The following is a 10,908-nucleotide window of genomic DNA, read 5'->3' as shown; positions in this document are numbered from 1 at the left end:
CATGGCCTGAAAATATTAATTACAAATGTATAGAAATAAATAGTTCATGAGTTTTAAACTGCACTCTATTCTGAGTACCATGAAGGAATCTTGTATTGTCTTGCTTCATCCTCTCAAGACATGGATCATCCCTCTGTCCAGTGTGTCCATGCTGTATAGGCTACCCACCCATTAATCAGCTGTCTGAGTTATCGGATCAACCATGGTTATAGCACAGTGCTTGTGTATGAGTAACTCTTACTTAATAATGGCTCCAAATTTCAAGTGTAGTGATGTTGGCAAATGCCATAGTGAAGTTGTAAAGTGCTTCCTCTACATGAAAAGGTAAACACTCTCAACTTAGTAAGAAAAAAAAATACTGTGTGAAGGTTGCTAAGATCCATGGTAAGTTCTTGCTTTCCTCTTACTGTGCCTAATTTATAAGTTAAATGTTATTGTAGACAACTGTGCCTCGGAAAAATGGCATATATGGGCTCCATGCCATCTGAGGGGACCCAGAGTGTGTCCCCTGTTGACAAGAGGGCTACTAAGATATCATCATGTGTAAGTATGCCATTTGTCACAGCCAATGAGCCAGCACTGTGCACTGTTATTAAACTAAGGTCTACTCTCTCTTCAGAGTTCTGCTTTTACCTAATGTTCTGTCTGGTTCCAGGGTCCCACCATGGTGCCTTGCTCATCAAGTTACTTGGGGTCCTTGGGGCTGTGACACGTTCTTAGTCCTCCCTTATTTTTGATAACTTTGGCAGTTGTTAGGGTTTTTGATCTGGGCTTGTCTGATGTTCTCCTCATGTTGCGTTGGGGGCTGTGGGTTTGGGGTAGAATGATGTGGTCATTACGTCTCACGACATCAAGGCCTGTACTGTGGGGGCAGCTTAGCATGGTGGTGCCACCCTTTCTTACCTGGCTGGTGTGATGTTTCTCAGGTTTCTCCACCACAGAGTCTGTCTTCCCTCCCTTTCCATATTGCACTCTCCCTGAGGAGGGGGGGAATTGTGCTCTGCCTTCTGCCTTGAGGATGCTTTATTGACGTAAATTATCCCTCTGAGTAGGAGACTTGTCTGCTGACCCCACTTATCTACTCCATGATTTATTTGCGTCAGTGTAGGCTCATGGACGTTTGCATTTGATGTTCTTTCACTCACCAGACATTTATGGAGCATGATCTTTGAGCCAAGGACTCAAAGGACTGTGCCCATAGGCAGAGACAAAGCAGCCACTGGGCCCCAGAGAACTCAGGTCAGTGGGCCCAGCATCCAGTGAGCAACCAAATGCAGGCAAGGGAAGGGCTTGTGGTGATGCAGGCTCAGAGAGGGGTTGTGGTGTAGTGTACCCTGGACCCATTCCTTCTCAAGGTGCGATGGATGCCACTGTTGCCTCCATGTGTGCATGGGGAAGAGGAAGTTGAGGGCTGGAGGAGCCCTACCGTAGATCCCGGAAGTTCTGCAGACACCTGCACCAGGAGGAGAGGACAGGGAGTCCCAATGGCCAAGCTGGAGCACGTCTGGCCTGACCTTGTGCCCTCTGTAGCATGGCTGTGCTGAGAATTCTGAGGGGCCAGGAGGGCCCTTCCCATAGGGCAGAGGTGAGCGGGAGGCTGGTTCTGTGAAGGTGATGGGTAGGACCTGTCCTCTGCCTGTCCCGTGCCACTGGCTTCTTTTTGAATAAGAGTGTGTGCCTCTTCCTGTGAGCCACAGGCAGGCTGTCTGGGCGGCCTGTCCTCCTCCTCCTCACGTGTGCTTGGCTAGTGAGGATAAAGGCAGGTCTGCAGCTGTGGGAGACACTTTACAAAGAATGACAGCACCTGTTCCCCTCAGCCCGGGAAGTCCTCAAAGGCTGGGAATCACAAGGAGGCTCTTGATGTCACAGCAAGGAGTCAGGAGACATGAAGACAGAGCTGTCCTTCCTCTCTGGCTGCCGTGGTCAGGACAATAAGCATCCCGCCACAGGTCTGAACAAAGAAGGCACAGCTCAGCCCACTCCTGAGGAGGCATGGATGGCTGGGAAGGCAGGAGACAAGGCAGGAGCCAGGGAAGGGAGGAGGGAGTTCTGCAGACAGCCAGGGGCCTGGAGGATCAAAGACCATAAAGAGGGTTGAGGGACATCTCCTGTGTGCAGGGCTCTCTGTCTAGTCTGGGGCTGCAGGGATGCAGATGGGAAGGTGACTGGGAGCCCCACCCCCAGGGGAAGGGTCCACTGCCCATGCAGGGAGCCAGGGAAAGGCAGTGTTCGACTTGGAGAATGGCAGAGAAGGTACCATCTGGGGGAGGGGAAGGGCGCTCCGGGGACAGGCACAGGAGATGGGGCAGCATTTGAGAGAGGGGAAGGGCGCTCTGGGACAGGCCCAGGAGAAGGGGAACCCTGAAGGCGGTGGAGGCGGGCTGTGTGGGGAGGCAGCTTGTGTCTGCTAGGACTCCCCCTGGTGGCTGTGACTGAGACCACTCCTGCTGCCACAGGGAACAGGGTACATTGTTGGGTTCAGGACCCATCTGCCCCTCAGCGTGGGTCCTAGTTTGCTCCTTTCTCCTGTGGCTGCCTCATTGCCTGATGGCTTCCTCCAAGGGGGACAGAGAGTCCCAGCTGCGGCAGTTCCCATCTGAGAAGCTGAGGCACAGAGAAAACATCTTTTCCTACTGGGCTGGTGAGAGGCGTGGGAAGGGCGCGTGGCTTGTGTGCTTGTCCCCAAGTGGTCAATGTGGCCAAGGCACTGTGGTGCTTGGTTTTGGGTCTAGAAGTGGGGCTTTCCCCATGGTCTGCAGTAGGTCACCAAACCCGGTGTGTGGAGAGGGGAGGGGCTTCTCCCCTAAGACAGCAGGTTCTGCTTAGAGAAGGGACGTGGCCGGGTCAAGGAGAAGGGTTGAGAGTCCTTAAAAAGCAGGGGTTGGAAGATGAAATCAGAAGGTAATTTGGGGTCAGCTTGTTCTCCAAACTGAAAGTTCTTCAGCTTTGGGCCTTAGAGAATACAGGTTAGAGGCAGGATGTCAAGAGCCAGAATTCCAGTTTTTTGGTATTGTTTTACTCTGTTATGAAAACAAATGGTTGTTAAAGCAATTCAAGAATATATATATATATATATATATATATATATATATATATATATAATTTTTTTTTTGGAAATAGATATTGGCTTTTCCATCTGCCCATGGTGTGCCATGCTGCAAGAACAGGAACATGCAGTGGTGTTATTAAATGGATGTACAAAGTTTTATTTGTCAAGGTTGTGGATGGAGGAGACTGGGTGAGTGGTGGATGAGGGCACTTGAAGCCCGCCCACCTCCCCTCCCACCCACCCTGCCCTCCTGGCCGGGGAGGGAAGCGTGGCTTCCCTGGCTGGGGTTTCGCCTGCCTTTCCTGCGGTGGTGAAGAGACACCCCTCGGATTGTCCTAGTGGAGGTGGGAAGATGCCATGTTGGGTGAGGCAGTCCTGGTCCTGGTGTTTGGATGGAGCTCCAGGAACCTGGTGTGTAGTCAAGGAAACGTCAGGAAGCCAGCCAGTGGGCCACAGGCTTAAAATGCACCGCAGGCTCTCCAGAGGGCAGGCAGCACCCAACCACGCACTCTGGTTCAGCTGCCAGAGGCCCTTGTGGGTGGCTTCACTCCTTCCTCATGGGAAGGGCCAGACAGCGCCAGAGTGCAGTGCCCTCTTCTCTCTTCTAAACTTGTGTTTGCAGATTTTGCAAAATTTCCCCCTTTTTTTGTTTTGATTGTGAATCCTGTCTTTAAGTAATTCTGTGCCTCTCTTTCAGGCACCTGCTCACCTTCCCACTCTCTGCCACGAGTGGGATCAGCATGAGGACCTCCCCAGATACAGCCCCTCAGTCCTGGGCTCCCAGCCTCCAGAACATGAGCAATAGGTCTCTTTCCTTTGTAAGTCATCCAGTCTCAGGTATTCCCTTATAGCAACAGAAAGTAGGCCAAGACAAGCTGCTTCCGAGGACACACGGACCTCTAACTCTGCAGGATCAGGCCCTGGCTTCTGGCAGAGAGGGCCTTCATCATGACAGCTTTCAGTGTCCTGTTAGTTGACTCCATTGGCATCAGGCCTACCAATGGCTAAATGGTAACTAGGTTCAGATCAATCAGATGGCCATAGGGAGCACCTAGAAGTGGCCGCACTTGCCATTCACAAGTTTCTGAGGGATGCAGAGAATACAAAGAGGCTGTGGACAGCCCGACTGCAGGCCAGTCGTGGACAAGTAACTTCTGCAGCCTGTATCCAGGGCCCATGGTGAAGCAGAGCCCTGTTAGCAGACTGGTTACTATTTCACGAGGGTAGGTTTGCTGAGGTCCTTCCTCTCCTGGAAGGTTCTCAGGTGTTCTCTGAAGCTCAGCATGCGACCTGGCTACCCCTGCTTCAGCAGCCACCTGACAACTGACAACCCCTGTGTGGAGCCCTTAGCTTCCTGCACCCGTCAAGTCCCCTGTGGCTGCAGAGCAGGGGCAGCTGAAAACTACCCCCTCTACCACCGAGGCCACGGGAGCCATTGGTGACAACAGCGATATTGACACCTGGGAGGTGGCAGTTTCCCCTGGGGGTGGGTGTGAGACACAGGCAGGGCCCTCCTCCTGGGGCTGCTGCAATGGCAGTGGTTGTGACCATTTCTCTCTGGCCGCCCCCACTTGGGAATGGCTCTTTGCTAGAGCATTGTCATGTCTGTGGACCAGGGTGGCTGTGCTGGCCTCAGGATTCTCCTGTTGCTTTTCCCTGCAGCTCACAGGGGCCATGCCCTGCCCATCTGTGTGCAGGAGTGACTCTTGATGCCTGTCTTCGATGCTTGATACCATGTCTCTTTAAAACTACGTGATATGGGAGTACTTGAGCTCCTCTCAGCATTCTGTCATGGTTTACAGCAATCTCCCTTTTGTTTGGCCAAGTTTACAGAGGGAGAGAGGAAGGGGGTCATGGAAAGAATGAGGACCCAGAAGGAGAGATCTAACACCTATTTAGAAACCTCTGTCATTACTTGGGTAAGGATCCATGGAATGCCAGTGGCTGATGGAGCCTTGTCTTCAGGAGCCTTCCCCATTGTTTGTTTTCTGAAAGGCACCAGAACCTGCATCTGTAATTCCACTCCAGCTCCTCAGCCTGCTAGGGGCATTTTTAAACATGCAACCTGAGGTCCACAAACACCCAACAAGGTACACCTTCGCCCCAGGGCCAGAGGCAAGGTAATGTTCCCAGCTCTGCTTGGGCAGCACAAGTAAGCAAATGCACCAACATTCTTTCTGCTACGTTCAAAGTATTGACGTGTTTTAGTCTCCTTAAAACCAGGGTGGCATTTTTCTTCTTGCATCTTTTAAACCCAAAAGACCTTGAGCTACTTTTTAGGGGGTACTTGGGATTTATGTTAACATTTATTTTACCCCTGGGAGCCATGAAAGTGCTTAGACTGGTCTCTGAGAGGAAAGACATGGCATGTCCTTAATTCAACTGTTTTGGAGCCTACAAGCTCCCGGCTCTCAGCCCGCAGTGCAGCATGAGCCTGCAGCAGCCACACCACTTGGTTGCACGTGACCCATTGTGCAGGTGGCTGCATGCAGGACCCTTTCAGAGCATACAGACCCCCAGAGCTGTAAGCACCATGCACCATGACTTTTGGGCACTTGGAAGACTTCCTGAGTTCTCACAGAAATGTTTATAAAGTGCAGAAGTTAGACTGAAACTCAGCACTAGGCGTCTGCAGATTTTCTTATTCTTTATTGTTTTCTTTAAGGGACATGTTTTATTCTCTGTACAAAGTGGAGAATATGAAAATGGGCTTTTAAGAGAGGCAGAAATAGGAGAGAATCTCAAAGTGAAGTGGTGGGGGAAGGGTGGCCAGGACTTCAGTGATGGAAGCTCTTGAAGGAGGACCAAGGCAGAGTCCCCTCCCCTGGCTCTCGCAGGATGGTCGGGGACTGGGTTACTCTGTAGCCAGCAATGAGTAGTTGCTGTGAAGTACAATTTTTTACTAAGAACAGTGACTGTTGCAGTTTACAGTCAGGGAAATGCCTCTGTCATAAACTCCTGCTGAGCTGAACCCACAGTGTGTTGTGGGGAAGCCACTTTGGGGCTAGAAATGACTTTGGGGAGTTTCTACAGATGCTGAGCTTCATTCACCTCACAAAGCACTGGCTTTGCTCCCAAGTGCACACCTGAGAGAAATGAGCACAACAGTCCCTCACAAGCTGCAGCCTGGGTCTGTGCAGCAGGTTTGTTAGTAACAGTGAAGCCAAATTTAAAGTTAGGTAGTCAGTGTAGTTAGGTAAATCGGGTCTAATATAGAGTGAAATCCAAAATGGAGGCCATGCTGGGAATGACTCAGGGAAAACACAGAGGACAATTCATGGAAAGTTAGTGAAGTCCCGAAAAGGCCCTAGGCCAAAGTCCACATCAAAGAAGTGTTAATGAACAGCCCCCAACAGATTTGAGGATAGCCCATCCCAGAGAAGTGATAAGCCCATCCCAAAAGTCCTTCCTGCCCTTTTGGCCCACTGATGTCCCACCCCTCAGGCCCTCCAACCTACATTCCATCACCAAAACTATAAAAAGGGGAAACAACCGCACTTCCACGGATTCCACATTTTGGGTCCCCTTCTTCCTCCGGGAGAAGTCTTTTCTGTTGTCCTTTAATAAACTTCTAATTTCTACTCTGACCTTGCCTCGGTGTGCTTCTTTGGTGTTATTCTTCAACATCTTCAACATCGGGGAGCAAGAACTCGTCACCGGTCAAGAGTGGTAACAACAGCCCTCACTGGAGACAGGGCAATGGAATGTCACACAGTGGCACAGAGAACAAGTGAGGCTTTCAGTTCTGGACAAGATAGAGTGGATGAGCCTGGATTTGCCCTCTATCCAAGAAAACAGAAAATAGACAAAACCCACAATGCCACACCAATGGCTGAGAGTGGTCCTGCAGAGGTGGGAGGAGTACGGTGAGCCCCCTGGGTACACGCCCTTGTTTGAGAAGTTTTCAGATCCAGATCAGGGGTCCAGGTGAAGCTGAGCTCCCTGCCTTGAGGAGAGGGTGTTGAGAGCAGGGGATGCCTGGGTGTCTGCAGAGAGCTTCCTCGAGTGCTCATAGGCACGTGTGCCCAGCTCCTGGGGGTGGAGGACAGGACTCTCTGAATGAATCAGTGGAGGGTGCTGGGAAGAGGGTCAATGAGGCCCTGGGGTGGGAAATCACTGTCCGTACTTGGGCATTTAAATGAGCATGAGTAGCACCTCCCAGGAGCGCACCCACCCTGACTAGGTGTGGAAACATGGGAAGTCCCACAGGCCCTGCATGCCCAGCCTCACCCTGGCCAGTGGGTGGGACTCTCTGGGAGGGGTGGAGACCTTCCACCCCAGGGAGTCCTTTTGCATACTGTGGTGACAGAACAGGAGAGGCCAGCTGGGAACACAAACTTTGCTTATTATTGGCTGTGCTCAAAACCATTGGGATGGACAGAGATATAGGCTGTGCCTGAGGTTCCCTTCTGACTGATGTCATCCAGACCGTTTGTGCTGGGTGCAAGTGAATCATTTGAGTCACTTCCCTCTCTGCCCACTGGCTTGTGCCCAGGTTGGAAATTCAGAATGGCTAGGCATGGATTGACTTTAGTCTGTACCAGGTTCACTTGCCTAATTAAATCTGGGTTCCAGGAAACGTAGTGGCTTTTAGCAACTCGATGAGCAGCAGCAGAGGGAGTTTTATAGAGCAGAGGGTGCCCAAGTCTCCAGTAACTGGGGGAGAACCTCAGACACTGCGTCCTGTCGCCACTTGGCTAGTGGGTAAGAACCAGCTGCTTGGAGGCATCCTGGTTGGTCATGGAGAGGACGTTTATGACACAGCCCCCAAACACTGGCAGGATTTTGCAGTAGCCCATGTGTTCCTGGGGCTGATTTACAGCACTGAGGATGCAGCTGCAAGCCCAGAGAAGCTCGGGGAAGGGCAGGAAGATGGACACCCTGAGGGACAGACAAGGAAGGGCTGCCTCATGCAGGGGCCACAGCTGGAGTCACTGGTCATCCCAGAGCTGGACAGGGAGGTACTGGCCCTGACCCGATGAGCAGCAAGGCCTTCAGGTTTGAGTTTCTGTGGAGGAGGAGAGGAGAGTTGGAGTCAGTGTCCAGGGCCTGGGCAATGTTCAGGAGGGAGTGTTTATTCAGAGAGACAGGATGTGCATGCCGCGCAGAAGGCCTGGCTTACTAACAGCCCCACTATATCAGCATGCCACCATAACAGCACCAACAGCCCGATGTGTGTCCCTGTGTATCAGTGCAGCAGCCTGCCCTCCAGTCACCTGGGTAGCAGCTGAGACCTCCCAACTGCATCCCTTTGCCCTTCTTTGCTTGTTCCCAGATCACTCCTGTGGCAAGGTCCAGCCTTCTCAGATAAAGAAGTGGACCCAAACGGAAACGTGCTCAGGGGCCAGGCAGTGAAGCAGGTTTTGTTGAATTGTGCTGAGTTCTTGCTTCCTGGCCCCACATGCTTCCTCTCCATCTCTGCCTGTGCACCCCGTCCTTGTGGTGCTGCTCTTGGTAGCTCTGGTGGCTCCTGTGTCCTGGTTATCTTCCTCTCCAGAAGGCAGCTGTGGTATTAGCTGCCTGTTCTGCACCAGCTGTTTATTAACATAATCCCGTCATAAAAGCAATACTCCCTCCAACAAAAGATTGTAAGCAAAGTCTTTCATCTCCTTACAATAGTCAGGAGAGTGGCAGCAGGGTGTCAGCGGATCCTTTAGGATTAGCAGCTCCTGTCATCCTCTCCTTGACTCTTTTTGCTAGTGCATCACAGTCTTGTGTGGTGTTGGGGTTCTTCTGACAGGGTCACACCTGCATGGACGACAAATTGTCAGTCGCCTTTCCTCCCTCCCTCCTTCCCTTCCTCTACCCTCCTGGTCGTCCTTCTATTTATCCATAGGTCTTTATGCTGGTGTTCTAGGTTATCCATGAAGCTGTCAGAATTCCCAGTGGTGCACTCACACAAGCATGCAGCACAATTTGGTCAATTTCATTCTCTGCTCCACTCCCCCCCCCCCCCCAGTCCCAGTTCGTTTCAGGAGATTCCCTGACCCTCTCCTGCTTTTCCCTTTTCTGGTCCATGTTCTGCATTTAAGAGCTCTGAAGGGAGTTTGGAGAGACTTTGTGCATAGGACCATTTGGATTTATGGGAACCCAGCGCAGCACTGCCCCACGGCCCCACCCAGGTTCCCCGTCATCAACCTCTCGCGTTAGTGCATTGACTGCCACTAAGGAGCCATGGCTGCGCTGTGCCTGGCTCAGGTCTAGAGCTGCTCAACCTCGGAGCCTCTCCCTCTCTGCGATCCTGTCTGAGCTGTGGGAGGCACGTGCTTGACCTCCTCCTTGGGCTCCTCCTGTCTATGGTGGCCTCTCAGTCTCCCTAGTTCTGGTGACTGGTGGCTGTAGGGACACTCGCTGGATGTCTTGCAGGGTGCCTCACTGCAGGGTCGTTCTGATTTTGTTCTCGTGCTTCCCAGCCCTGGTGTTCCAGGGAAGGACCTCAGAGGCCAACTGCTCGGCCAAGTCTTGCTGCTGTGAGCCACCAGCTCCACTGTGAACCAGCAGTTCCTTCCTGTGTTTGCTGAGTAACTGTTTCTTCCTGAGGGTGCCCTTGCCTCAGTGTCTTTGTCCCCTCACCCATCAGAGGTACTTGGGTCACTTTGTTTCTGGTTATTACAATGAAAACTTCTCTGGAATCTGCCTATGGTTTCTGTGTGGCCCTGGGCTTCCTTCTCTCAGGGGCCATTGTGGGAGGTTGGATTGCAGATGTGATAACTGAGAGCCACCATGGCACAGCCTCCTGTCCAAGCCCTTCAGTGGTCAGAAGAAGACTCACGATTTAGGTGTGAGAACTAGAGCCTTAGTCCTTCAGACCACCACGCTCTGTGCTCTTTAATCACACAGCCATAGTAACAGCAAAACCTTCCTCGACTGAGCATTTATCATACATGAACTAATGGGAAGTTCTGCACTTCATCAGCCTTAACAACCTGGCCTCCCTGTGTGAGGGAGTGTCTGTTGTGGCACTTCATTAACAGATGACTAATTTCCCCAGGATCAGACTGATGTGCGGGGTTACAGCCAAGGCCCAGGGTCAGGGCAACTGCCCTCCCAGAAGGGAGGGGAGGAAGGCTTTGTCCTTGGCTATGAGGTATTGACCAGGAGCACAAAGATGGCCATTCCCAGCTCCATGAGGAGATCTCAGTGGTGAGACCTGGGACCACAGGACGTCTGGGAGGGGCACCCCCTGGGAAGCAGAGTCCCTGAGTTCCTTTCCATGACCTGGGGAAGCACGGCGTGTGAATAATTTGTTTTCCTGAAATTCCAGGAGGATTTTTGGGCCTTGATATGTCTCACAAGCCCCGAGGATGGGGAGACATTGATTTTGTATTTGTTCTAAGCATTAAGTTTCTTCAGTCCACACAACAGGAATCGTTCCTGGTTCTCTTAAAAAATAAAAGAAGTAATTGGAAGGGCACAAGGTGGTTCTGAAAATCGACAAGACTGGAGGAGAAGCCTCAGAAGAGGAAGCTCTAGGGACCCAGGTGCAAGAAGTTACCCCAGATTTTCTCATGATGATTGTTGCCAGAGGAACCCGTAGACCTGCCCACTCCTTGCGCTGCTAAGGCTGCTAGAGCTTCTGCCCTCACTTAAGTGTGTCCACATTTATCTCCCAGGAGCTACTTACAGCTTCACCCTAGTTTCCATTTAGAGTTTGAAAACGCGTACTATTCCCAGATTGAGGACATCTTTTTCCCACGGACTGTGAACAGGTGGATAAGGACTTTCTAGCAGGGGGCCCTCCTTCCACATTTACAATCTTCTGACCTTGCCCCTCCCCAATGATGGTGGATAATTACAATATTGGGAATGTCCATGCCCCAGGAATGGGAGAGAAATGAAAAGTTCCTGTAGAAACAATC

This window comes from Ictidomys tridecemlineatus, chromosome 2 (assembly GCF_052094955.1).
Source record: "Ictidomys tridecemlineatus isolate mIctTri1 chromosome 2, mIctTri1.hap1, whole genome shotgun sequence".
Classification (NCBI taxonomy): domain Eukaryota; kingdom Metazoa; phylum Chordata; class Mammalia; order Rodentia; family Sciuridae; genus Ictidomys; species Ictidomys tridecemlineatus.
This window is presented reverse-complemented; position numbering follows the sequence as displayed.